The following is a 14,533-nucleotide window of genomic DNA, read 5'->3' as shown; positions in this document are numbered from 1 at the left end:
TATTTGTAGTACAATACTATTTACTGCAGTAAAAGATTTGTAGTCCTTTAATAAGCATGATGTGTACAAGATGGAGAGGGTATGAAAAGTGAATTGTTTGTTTTGAAATTTGTGAATCGGAATCTGTCCAATAATAAACCTGAAACACACGTGGTTGTTGTCATGCGGTGAACTCGGCCAATCGTGTAATATCAGTGTCGTCATCAGAGCTCGTGCAGTCGCTCTTCAGATGCTGCACTGGCTGAATCAGTCGTCTGATCTCGGAGCGCTGTCGCTGTACTTTGATGCCACATGTGACAGCAGCATCAATCCGGACAAAATTTCTAACCAGCATGCACTGCTTTAAGTATGCACTGCTTTAAGTATGCACTGCTTTCAGCGCTATATGAAGTCGAACGCACCTAAAAAGGTGAAGGATTTTCATTCATAAACTTAATTTCACAATGAATTAAAAATAAATAGCAAGTAGCACAGAATTAAACAGCTGTATATCTCGTTGTTTAATCAAAATGTTGAAATCAAGCATTTAGTGCAGCATTACTAACGCTTTTATTAGCTGCTGTTAACTAGTCACTAATAAACTAATAAATAAACTAATAACATTAGAGAATGTTTCACTTACACTCACTTGAAGATGAGATTGTGAGAGAGCAAGCTACAGAAGTTTTCATCATCACTCTGTTGTGAAATACAGCATATATATCAGTCCTGATTTCTAATATCATCTGTGATAAACGTGTCTTTATGATTCTGGCGCTGTAAGCATGAAGTCAGCAGTTTCTGTGAGACGGAAGTGCCAGTGTTTGTGTTGTGATGTCAGATATGAGTGTGTGAGATTACTGTATCTATAGTAGATGCTGCACCTTTATTTTGATAGTCATTATACGGCTCTAATGATTTCTGTCTTCTGTACAGGACATTTGTTTAAGTCCTGCTGTAAAGGGTTGTGACCGTGATGTGAATTTCTCAATGGTTATTCAACGTGTGATAATACTAGTAATACCGGTTTCACCAGGGACAGGGTGCTTCAACATAGCTTCTAAATTCTTTCTTTTCTCCCTTGTTTAGTTTTATGGTCTGTCCATATATAACAATATACATTTTTTCTAATGAAATATATTAATGAAGAAAACAAATATACTGTACATTTTTATATACATTGCATTTATTTGTTTGACATCTTTTTATTTAATGTGTTTTTTATATATTATATATTATATATTACAACCATGCAATTGTATTTGCTGAATTTGGTGTTTTAAATATATTTTATATGTTTTTATGTATTTTTTGTAGTATATTTTTAGTGTTTATTTTAGAGTATTATAACTATTATACATATTTATATAGTTATATTACTATACAATTAAATACATTTTTATAAATTCCACATTTGAAATATTAACATTTATTTTTATTTAATGTGCTTATTTATAAGATGCTTTTATCATAACACATTGCAATTGTATTTATTTGTTTTTCTATTGTCATATTATAAAACTAAATTGAGAGTTTTTGTTTATATATTTATATTTCATTTTCTTTTCGGCTTAGTCCCGTTAATAATCTGGGGTCGCCACAGCGGAATGAACCGTCAACTTATCCAGCACATATTTTACGCAGAGGATGACCTTCCAGCCGCAACCCATCACTGGGAACGATCCATACACACCCACTCACACTCATACACTACGGACAATTTAGCCTTCCCAATTCCCCTATAGTGCATGTGTTTGGACTGGGGGAAACCGGACCACCCGGAGGAAACCCACACCAACACCAGGAGAACATGCCAACTCCACACAGAAACGCCAACTGACCCAGCCGAGACTCGAACCAGCGACCTTCTTGCTGTGAGGTGACAGCACTACCTACTGCGCCGCTGCGTCGCCCTATTTATATTTTATATATATATATATATATATATATATATATATATATATATATATATTTGTTTTTAATTTTACATAAATGTAATAAAAAATACACATTGAATGAATTGTATATATTAATAATAATATTTTATTATATATAATAACATATTTCTAAATTATTTTAGCTTTCTTTTTAACATAATAATAATAATAATAATAATAATAATAATAATAATAATAATAATAATAATGTAATACTGTATTGTTTGTGTACTGTATATGTGCATGCAGACAGTGTCCACTAGATGTCAGTGTTGTTCAAAGCAATTTCATCACTGTTTTCTTCACGGTTGTGATGTAGGGAATTCCAGCCTGGATCACAATCATCACAGCTTCATACAATCACACAAACCATGAACGATATTTATTTTAAATCATCAAAACCTCACAATTAATAAGTGGTAATGCAGTGTAATTTTCTTATGCATACTCTACTATCTCACATTATGCAATATTGAGTTTGGTCACCTATGCATTGATCAACTGCGTGTGTTAGATAGTGTCTCACGTACAGTATAGATCATGTGCATCCCATAGTGCTGGTCCAGGCTGAAGGATGCATGCCTTTAATCCCCTCTTTGGGAATTATCAGGGCGTTTTCCATCTGCCGGAGCTGGAGGAGCAGTCAGTGTCTGGAGCTGCACTGGACCAGTGCAGATAAGCAGCTTTCAGACAAGAGAAGCGTCCATCTGCTGGACACAGTGACCACCAGACCTTTACTATAGTAAATACTGGAGGTGTGTAGTACTTGAACATTCCACATGCTGACGTTATGGACTGTGCAGAAAAACAACTAAAACTAGTCTTGAGAGATTGCCATTGACTGTGTGTTTACGCTGCAAGTCTTAAAGGGACAGTTCACCCAAATGTGAAAACTGTATTTTTTTACACACACCTCACTTGTTTCAAACCTTTACGAGTTTCTTTCTTCTGTTAAACACAAATGAAGATATTTTGAAGAATGTCAGAAATCTGTAACCATTGACTTCTATTGTATATGTTTTTCCTACTATGGAAGTCAGTGGTTACTGATTTACAGCATTCTTCAAAATATCTACCTTTGTGTTTGACAGAAGAAAGAACAACTAAAGGCTTAAAAGCACATTAGGGAAAGTAAATAATGAGTACATTTTAGTAAATACTATTTGTTTTTCCTACTATGGAAGTCAGTGGTTACTGATTCACAGCATTCTTCTAAATATCTACCTTTGTGTTTGACAGAAGAACCAAACAAATAAAGACTTGAAAGCACATTAGGGAAGTAAATAATAAGTACATGTTAGTATATAGTATTTGCTTTTCCTACAATAGAAGCCAGTGGTTACTGATTTCAGCATTCTTCTAAATATCTTCTTTTGAATTCAACAGAAAAAAGAAACTCATAAAGGATAGCAGCCAATTAAGGGAGAGTAAATAGTGAGTAAACTTTAATTTTTGGGTGAACTAATCCTTTAATGCACAGATCTGAATCATGTCTGATTTTTTCTGTAATCATAAAGACAATGTTAAAGCATCTAAGGTCAGAACATGTAGTATTTTTTCTGAATATTAAGGTTTGTAAACCCCTCCCTTCCATAAGCCCGCTCTGATCTGATTGGTCAGTTGGCCAAGTCTGTTTTGATTGGTCTTTCCTTGTGTGAAATCCAACAGCAGGTAAAAAAAATCTTAATATTTGCATTGGAAAATATATATAGTACTAATACTAATGCTCAAATTTATAGATTTTAATAGATTTTTTAAATTATTAGATTTATTTATTTATTTATTTATTTATTTATTTATTTATTTATTTATTTTTAAGCTCGTCCTTAAAAATATAACCTGGAGTTAGTGATGTTTTAGTGTTTACTGATACACTTATTTAGTTTGTTTTGTATTTGTTTATTTTATTTTACCCTATATGCCTTTTTATTTATTATTTCATATTTTATGTAGCTTTTAAATTATTACTAAATAAATTATTATTATATAAATTTATTACTATTTAAAATTTTTTAATTTACATTTTAATAAACACATTTAATAATACATGTTTTTCTACAGGTCTATACAGTTACCTTTACTATGTTTACAATACAGATATTTTTTATTGTTTTATTTTTCATTACTTAATTTTTAATGTCACTCAGTTTAATTTAAAGTACATGAGATGTTGCAGCTAGCTATGTTTTCAATAATTTATTAGATTTGCAGTAATGAAAGTGTTTTACCATGGTTTTAATGATATTAAATCTGCCAGAAAAATCTTTTTACCCTAAATATTTCAGGGTTGTCTCCACAGAGAGTGTGTTTGTCTGGTCTGGTCTGGTCTGGCGGCGGCTGCTGTTTTTGCTGTCGTGCTTGTAGTTGTAGTTTCATGCACTCGTCTGCCTGATGGTTCTGGACAGAGTTCCTGTTTCAGCAGCATCTGGAACAGATGCACAGCACACCGACAACATCTTTACATGGCCAAGGGTTAAAAATAGACTCCAAAATACAACAGTGAGCAAAAATACTACAGATCGGGACACCAGGCTTTGTGTTATTTTTAAAAACAGAACAGTTCTGTAATATTTGCACTTTTAAAAAAATTTCATTTATATAATTTAATGTTTTAAATTTAATGCAGAATTTAACTTAAATGTAATTATTATGCAACAAACTTATTCCTTAATGTTAGTTGGTAATGGAACATTACAGTCTTTAAAAATAAAACGCGCACGCACGCACGCACGCATGCACGCACGCACGCGTTTATAAAGATTCTAAATAACATATGGAAACAACATAATAATGCAATATTATTTATAGTATAATGTTAATATTACGTAAAACATTTTTTTCATTATTATTATTATTATTATTATTATTGTTGTTGTTATTATTGTTATTAATATAAATAATTTAGTTTATTAAATAAATAAATCAATAAATAAATAAATAAGATTTGTTTTCAGAAAAAAATGTTTGAATTTGTGAAATGTATTGTTTATTTGCTAATTCTAATATTGTTACTACTCTTTTAAAATGACAATTTTGTCAATTTTTTTTGTTCTAAAGAGAATGTGAGTTGTTTGTTAATAAAAATTATATATATATATATATATATATAAAATGTTTATTCATGAGCTACTTAAGAATTTCAAAACAATATTCGTGATATAATATATAGTAATGCAATATTATTGAAAATAGCTTTTGCATGTATCTAATTCATCTTTATTTGTTTTAATCAAATTTTCATACTTTATTTTTTAATTTATAGACCATTTCAATGTGGTCATGTCATTGGCCCATAAACATTTCCTGCTTGTTATCAAATTATTTCATAACTGAAACAAGAGGCAATTCAATCATAAAGTTAAAACAGCCATCATAACATTATTTATCTAAATGTGTCTCCTTTTTAGATTCTTGGAAGCTATAGAAATTAAAAATGTAAAACAGGAAATACCTTGGGACTATTGTTTTCATATACATCCCTCAAATTGGCTTATAAAGACAGCGTTGTTTGCTTGGATGTATGTATATATTTAGATATTTAATGAAATATTGTATTAACGTTTACAAACATACATTTACAAAATAGCATTATAAATCTAGACCAATCATACATACATATACGTATATATATACACATACACACACAGTTGAAGTCAGATTTATTAGCCCTCCTTTGAGTTTTTCTTTTTTTTATATTTCCCAAATGATGTTTAACAGAGTAAGGAAATTTTCACAGTATGTCTGATAATATTTTTTCTTCTGGAGAAAGTCTTATTATTTTTTTCAGCTAGAATAAAAGCAGTTTTTAATAAAAAAAAAAAAAAAATCAATTTTAAGGTCTGTATTATTAGCCCCTTTAAGCAAATTTTTTTTGCAAGCCTACTGAACAAAGATATATGTATATATATATATATATATATATATATATATATATATATACATACATACATACATACATACATACATACATACATACATATATATATACATATAAACATTATAAACATACATATATATATATGTGTGTGTGTATGTATATGTGTGTATGTATGTATATATGTATATACATACACACATATATATATATATATATATATATATATATATATATATATATATATATATATATATATATATACATACATACATACATACATACACACACACACACACACACACACACACACACACACACACATATATATATATATATATATATATATATATATATATATACATACATATATATATATATATATATGTATATGTGTATATATATATGTATATGTGTATATATATGTATATGTGTGTGTATGTATGTTTGTTTGTGTGTGTATATATATATATATATATATATATATATATATATATATGTGTATATATATATATATGTGTATGTATGTATATATGCATATACATACACACACACACACATATATATATATATATATATATATATATATATATATATATATATAAATATATATATATATATATATATATAAATATAAACATATATACACTATTGTGTTTGTCTAACATATTTTAAAACACTTAATCTACTTTAGTCTAATCTTAGATGGTTCCTTTTTAATTTCTGATGAAAATATGAGTGCAGCCTGTGCTTAACTGCTTTTTAGGCTGGTTAGGTTTATTAAGTGCTTATTGTGTTGCTAATGTTCATTCTTGTGTATTTTTCTGCTCTATGAGCTCATGTGGCTTTTGTTCCTATTGCCTTTTGTATGGCGACAGGCTTCATTAGATCCATTTTCTTCCCCATCATCCCCCCTTGCGCTGCAGTCAGCGGTCTGTCCATGTTAAACTCTCCTCATATACGTTGTTCAGGCTCACTGAGCATTATAGCGTGTTATTTTTAGCCTCCAGTGATTACAGGACTCCCATGCGTTACATGTTTTCAAACAGTAAACGGAGCGGCGCTCAGATTAAACAGCATCTCGTTCTACAGCGGACGGGATTATTGCATAATGTCGTATAGACTTTCAGTCGCTGGGACTAACATTGGATTGCTGCATATTATTTCAGTGCAAATCCTTGTAATCTAATATCCAGTGGTTTTTCGACCGGTGGAGCGCGGCCCGAAAGTGGGTCACAGGTCTGTTCTGACAGCAGGGACTAAAACAGTCGTGAACGCTGATAATAAATGCAACTAACCGTATAATTGTGCATAGTTAGTCGGGCTCTATCCTTTCTGTGATGCAGAAAACCAGAACGGAATCACGGAAATCCACATGGAGATGAATAAATTAAAAGTAGCACCAGACAACTGTGTGTGTGTAAATGAAACTGTGATTACTCAAAGGGATAGTTCACTTAAAAATAAAACTGTGCTGTTCATTTTGTCCATAATAACACTGAATGTGCTTTTCAGGTCTGTAAAAGCAAGCCGCACAACAACGACATATTGATTAATGTGCGCATGACATCAAAACTAACCATCTTGATTTTGTTAGCTCACATTGTGCGGTTTTGTTGTGTACAATTTATCTGTGTCAAAAAACAATGCTTTGCCCTTTAGAGGTGTGAACCTATACTGGTCTCACGGTTCGGTTACGATTATCATGCTATCGATTCGGTCCAATTCGATATTTCGGTGCATCACGGTGCATTGACCATGCTTTCCATACACAGTGTTGTATTTTTGGGGGTGGCTATAACAAGCTGTCTGTATAAACACACACACATGGACACACAGCACCACACTGTCTCTCATTCACACACATACACAAACATAGACAGCACCAAACAAAAACACACATGCACGCGCACTCACACACACACACACACCACGCACACTTGCTTGCTTGCTTGCTCGGGAGCGATATTGTGAGACTATAAATTACACCAGTGTTAAAATTACACCAGATTTACCAACTGCTCCCGTGCTTTTATTCGGAAATCCCGCGCTGCATGAAATCTGGTCTGATCCCGCAACAATGCACAGGAACATACAGCATACAGCCGAGAGGAAAAGAGAGGGGATGAAAGTTACGCCAGCAGGTGCAATGGAGTTCACTTTCATTCCCTCAATCGCAGAGAAATAGGGGCTTCTGCTGTAAGTGCCAGTGATAGACTTTCCAGAAAACACACACACAGTGCCTGTAGTGTTGTAAATACCCACGCTCGCCTCCCTCGCAACAGAGCGCATATGAGATAAATGCCGTCAGTACATAATAACCGGTTATGATTATTACTGAACCGATACCGAATTGTCTGTGTCTGCATCGTGGTGCGCAGAAGAAACAATTAATTTTGACACCCCTATTGCCCTTGTAAACTTTAATTGAAATCTGAAAATGCACTTTCTGTTTGTTCTCAGTTAAATTCTCAGGTTAGGTCTTTCTAAGGTATTGGGCGTGGCTAACATACTTAACCGCGCCCCTCCAGCTGTCAGTTTTGACATCAAACAGAAATGGTGATGAGGACGAGTCTGTTAGGGTTTAATAACTCCCCCCAAACCCTTTTCCCCATCTTTCTGAATGACACGCTTACTTTACTACAGCCAATCAGCTTGCAGTTGAAAAAACAAGCCACGCCCATTTTTTTTCTAATTTAATGTTCTGTTTCTATAGGACTGCGTTATAATAGTAAGCTTCAGGTTCATGTGGACTTGAAGACTGGCGAATTTTTGGACGAATAAATTAAAAGTAGCGCCGGCAACTGTGTGTTAATATGAAACTGCAAAGTGATTACTTAAAGGGTTAGTTCACTGAAAAATAAACATGTGCTGTTCATGTTGGCCATAACACCGAATGTGCTTTTCAGGTCTGAAAAAGCAAGTCGCACAGCAGTGACATTTTTGTTAGTGTACACATGAAATCAAAACTAACCATCTTGATTTTGTTAGCTCACATTGTGCGGTTTATTTATAAACTCATTTCGAGAGGATCACGTGCTTATGATTGAACATGGCTCATACCGCATCAGCTCCGTATATTGCACCAATCAGATGAATACTACACACTATATATAACCAGAGTTTTCCACTTAAGCCATCTTCGTCTTGAAGAATCCCCCCTTCCACCCCTACTCCTCCCCTTCTCCTGATAGGGGGGCACGGCGGCCCAGTGGTTAGCACGGTTCTCTCACAGCAAAAACATCACTGGTTTGGTCCCTTAGCAGGCCGGTCAGCGTTTCTGTGCGGAGTTTGCATGTTCTCAGATTTTTTCCAGGTTTTCCTGTTTCCTCCCACCGCCCGAAGACATACACCATAAGTAAATTGATTACTCCAAAGTAGCATCTTAAGACAAACTCTTAGCCAGCATATCTCAGCACGTTCACAAGCAGGGGAGTTCCCGAGACCTACCTGAGCTCAAACTCCCTTCAAACGGGAGGAAGCCCCGGACTCGAGGATATTCTGAGCTCAGGGCTCTCTCCGGGGACAGCATGCCAAACACGCTTTATTATTAATCATCAGCTAAGTGTTTTGTGGTGAATTTATCTGTGTCAAAACACAATAGTTAGGTCTTGTAATCTTTAATTCAAATCTGAAATGCACTTCCTGTTTGTTCTCCGTTAAATTATCTAATTAGGTCAGTCTGAGGTATTGGGTGTGGCTAACATACTTAACCACACCCCTACAGCTGTTAGTTTTGACATCGCCATGACAACAAGCAAAAATGGTAAGGAGGAGGAGTCTGTTAGGTTGTAATAACGCTCCACAAACCCCTTTCCCCATCTTTCTGAATGAAACGCCTACTTTACTACAGCCAATCAGCTCGCAGTTGTAAAAACAAGCCAGTGTTGTTTGTGTTGTGTTGTTTGTGTTGGTGTTTTCTCATTTAATATTTCATTTCTCTATGAAGTAGGTCACAATACAAAAAAAGGTCACAGCTTCCGATTCATGCAGACTTTAGTAAGTGACAGTACACTAGTGTGTTGCTGCAAATATGACTGTATTCATGTGATGCCAGTGGGTATAATTTTGTCATCACAGTGACATTTTGACAAAGGATTGTTGAAGTTTGTGTTGTGTCGTGTGTTTAATGTTGTAACGCAATGAACCAAAGTTTAGGAGAAATTATTCAAGCAATTGGCAAAAACTTGTGTTGGTAGACATTAAAATGTGAAACACTTTGTTTTCAGCACACTGCCTGTGTGTGTGTGTGTGTGTGTGTGTGTGTGTGTGTGTGTGTGTGTGTGTGTGTGTGTGTGTGTGTGTGTGTGTGTGTGTGTGTGTGTTCAAGTGCTGGAGGTGAAATTAAAAGGTCGCATAATCGCATTTTCCCAGGGTGAATGTCAGCAGGACAAAGCAGCATGTCCTTTCTGCATGCAGTGTTATACTTATGCTCACACTATATATACTCCTCTTGCATGTTATTACTGCAGAAATTCTGTATCTCACTGTTTTCTACTAAAGGTATAAACAGTCGTAAGATGGGACTAAAGCAAACATACATAAGACACTAGGACTTGTTTACAGAATCTGAATCATGAATACAGGAGTTGCTTGAGTCTTTGGAGAGGTTGTTAGGGTGTTGCTATGTGGTTGATGGTGTTTCGAGTGATTTGTTGTCTTGCTTTGTGGTTACTAGGGTGTTGCTATGATGTTGATGGTGTTTGAAGTGTTTAAGCGTGTTTCTATATGGTTGATGGTGTTGCTATGTGGTTGACTGTTAATTTTTTTAATGCTTTCTAGTGGTTGTTAAGGCGTTGCTATGTGGTTGATGGTGTTTTCAAGTGATATGTTGTGTTGCTTTGTGGTTGCTAGGATGTTGTCATGTGTTTGCTGTTCTAAGTGTTTAAGCGTGTTTCTAAGTGGTTGATGGTGTTTTCAAGTGATTTGTTGTGTTGCTTTTTGGTTGCTAGGGTGTTGCCATGTTGATGGTGTTTGAATTGTTTAAGCATGTTGCTATATGGCTGATGGTGCTTTGAGTGATTTGTTGTGTTGCTTTTTGGTTGCTAGGGTGTTGCTATATAGTTGATGGTGTTCTGAGTGTTTTAGTGTAATTATATGTGATTGACTGTTCTGAGTATTTTAATGTGTACTGTTGTTGCTAAGTTGTTGCTTGGTGTTCTGGATGTTTTAGTGTTGCTTTGTGGTTGTTAGGGAGTTGCTATGTGGTTGGTGATGTTTTCGAGTGATTTGTTGTGTTGCTTTGTGGTTGCTAGGGTGTTGCCATTTGTTTGATGTTGTTCTAAGCGTTTTAGTGTGTTGCTATGTGGTTGGTGTTTTTTTGAGTGATTTGTTGTGTTGATTTTGGTTGCTAGGGTGTTGCTATATAGTTGATGGTGTTCTGAGTGTTTTAGTGTAATGAATGAGTATTTTAATGTGTTGCTATGTTCTGTTGTTGCTAAGCTGTTGCTAGGTGTTGTAGATGTTTTAGTGTTGCTTTGTGGTTGTTAGGGTGTTGCTATGTGGTTGGTGATGTTTTTGAGTGATTTGTTGTGTTGCTTTTTGGTTGCTAGAGTGTTGCCATGTTGTTGATGGTGTTTGAAGTGTTTAAGCATGTTTCTTTATGGTTGATGGTGTTTCTATGTGGTTGACATTTTAATTTTTTGATGCTTTCTAGTGGTTGTTAGGATGTTGCCATGTTGTTGATGGTGTTTGAATTGTTTAAGCATGTTGCTATATGGCTGATGGTGTTTCAAGTGATTTGTTGTGTTGCTTTGTGGTTGCTAGGGTGTTGCTATGTGGTTGATGGGGTTTTCGAGTGATTTGTTGTGTTGCTTTTTGGTTGCTAGGGAGTTGCCATGTGTTTGATGTTGTTCATGGTGTTCTAAATGTTTAAGTGTGTTGCTAAATGGTTGATGGTGTTTCGAGTGATTTGTTGTGTTGCTTTATGGTTGCTAGGGTGTTGCCATGTGGTTGATGGAGATCTGAGTGTTTTAGAGTAATGATATGTGGTTGACTGTTCTGAGTATTTTAATGTGTTGCTATGTACTGTTCTTGCTTGGTGTTCTGGATGCTTAAGTGTGTTGCTTTGCGGTTGTTAGGGTGTTGCTATGTGGTTGATGACGTTTGGAGTGATTTGTTGGGTTGCTTTTTGGTTGCTAGGGTGTTGCCATGTTGTTGATGATATTTGAAGAGTTTAAGCGTGTTTCTACGTGGTTGATGGTGTTTTGAGTGATTTGTTGTGTTGCTTTGTGGTTGCTAGGGTGTTGCCATGTGTTTGATGTTCTAAATGTTTAAGTGTGTTTCTATGTGCTTAGTGGCGTTTTCAAGTAATTTGTTGTGTTGCTTTTTGGTTGCTAGGGTGTTGCCATGTGGTTGATGGAGATCTGAGTGTTTTAGTGTAATGATATGTGGTTGACTGTCCTGAGTATTTTAATGCTATGTACTGTTGTTACTTGGTGTCCTAGATGTTTTAGTGTGTTGCTTTGGTTGCTAGGGGGTTGCTATGTGGTTGACTGTGTTAATTTTTTAACGCTTTTTAGTGGTTGTTAGGGTGTTGCTATATGGTTGGCGGTGTTTTTGAGAGATTTGTTGTGTTGCTTTTTGGTTGCTAGTGTGTTGCCACGTGGTTGATGGTGTTCTAAATGTTTTAGTGGGTTGTCATGCAATTGAGTGTACTGTAGTTGCTAAAGTGTTGCAAGGTGTTCTGGTTGTTTTGGTGGGTTGCTTTGTGTTGACTTTTTTTTTTAATGTTTAGTGTGTTGCTATGTGGTTGTTGTTCTGTGTTTAGTGGGATGCTATGTGGTTGATAATGTTCTTCTGAATAATGTATTGTGTAGTTGCTAGGGTGTTCCAAGTTGTTTTGGGTGTTTTAGAGTATTGCTTTGTGGTAGCTATGATGTTGTTCTGTGGTTACTAAGTGTTTTAGTGTGTTGCAACATGATTGCTAGGGTGTTATGATAAGCATCTTTGGGGTGGTTGTTAGAGTGTTTCTCAGCGGTTACTTAGTGTTTTAGTTTGTTGCTATGTGATTGCTAGAGTGTTATTATAAGCATATTTTGGAGTGGTTGTTAGGGTGTTTCTCAGCGGTTACTAAGTGTTTTAGTGTGTTGCTATGTGATTGCTAGGCTGTTATTATAAACATATTTTGGAGTGGTTGTTAGGGTGTTTCTCAGTGGTTGAGTGTTTTAGTGTGTTGCTATGTGATTGCTTGGGTGTTATTATAAGCATCTTTGAGGTGGTTGTTAGTGTGTTGCTCAGTGATTACTAAGTGTTTTAGTGTGTTGCTATGTGATTGCTTGAGTGTTATTATAAGCATCTTTGAGGTGGTTGTTAGTGTGTTGCTCAGTGATTACTAAGTGTTTTAGTGTGTTGCTATGTGATTGTTAGGGTGTTATTATAAGCATATTTTGGAGTGGTTGTTAGGGTGTTTCTCAGCGGTTGAGTGTTTTAGTGTGTTGCTATGTGATTGCTAGGGTGTTATTATAAGCATCTTTTGGGTGGTTGTTAGTGTGTTGCTCAGTGGTTACTAAGTGTTTTAGTGTGTTGCTATGTGATTGCTAGGGTGTTATTATAAGCATCTTTTGGGTGGTTGTTAGTGTGTTGCTCAGTGGTTACTAAGTGTTTTAGTGTGTTGCTATGTGATTGTTAGGGTGTTATTATAAGCATCTTTGAGGTGGTTGTTAGTGTGTTGCTCAGTGGTTACTAAGTGTTTTAGTGTGTTGCTATGTGATTGCTTGGGTGTTATTATAAGCATATTTTGGAGTGGTTGGTAGGGTGTTTCTCAGTGGTTACTAAGTATTTTTTAGTGTGTTGCTATGTGATTGCTAGTGTGTTATTATAAGCATCTTTGGGGTGTTTGTTAGGGTGTTTCTCAGCGGTTACTAAGTGTTTTAGTGTGTTGCTATGTGATTGCTAGGGTGTTATTATAAGCATCTTTGGGGTGGTTGTTAAGGTGTTGCTGTGGTTACTAAGTGTTTTAGTGTGTTGCTATGTGATTGCTAGGGTGTTATTATGAGCATCTTTGGGGTGGTTGGTAGGGTGTTTCTCAGCGGTTGAGTGTTTAAGTGTGTTGCCATGTGATTGCTAGGGTGTTATAAGCATATTTTGGGGTGGTTGGTAGGGTGTTTCTCAGCAGTTAAGTGTTTTAGTGTGTTGCTATGTGATTGCTAAGGTGTTATAAGCATATTTTGGAGTGGTTGTTAGGGTGTTTCTCAGCGATTACTAAGTGTTTCAGTGTGTTGCTATGTGATTGCTAGAGTGTTATCATAAGCATATTTTGGAGTGGTTGTTAGGGTGTTTCTCAGCGGTTAGTAAGTGTTTTAGTGTGTTGCTATGTGATTGCTAGAGTGTTATAAGCATATTTTGGAGTGGTTGTTAGGGTGTTTCTCAGCGGTTACTAAGTGTTTTAGTGTGTTGCTATGTGATTGCTATGGTGTTATTATAAGCATAATTGGAGTGGTTGTTGGGGTGTTTCTCAGTGATTGCTAAGTGTTTTAGTGTGTTGCTACATGATTGCTAGGGTGTTATTATAAACATATTTTGGATGGTTGTTAGAGTGTTTCTCAGCGGTTACTAAGTGTTTTAGTGTGTTGCTATGTGATTGCTAGGGTGTTATAAGCATCTTTGGGATGGTTGTTAGGGTGTTGCTCTGGTTACTAAGTGTTTTAGTGTGTTGCTATGTGATTGCTAGGGTGTTAATATAAGCATCTTTTGGAGTGGTTGTTAGGATGCTGCACTGTTTTACTACAGTTCGTTATGCTTC

Source organism: Danio aesculapii, chromosome 11 (assembly GCF_903798145.1).
Source record: "Danio aesculapii chromosome 11, fDanAes4.1, whole genome shotgun sequence".
NCBI lineage: Eukaryota > Metazoa > Chordata > Actinopteri > Cypriniformes > Danionidae > Danio > Danio aesculapii.
The sequence above is the reverse complement of the archived record's forward strand: the minus strand, read 5'-3'. Positions refer to the sequence as shown.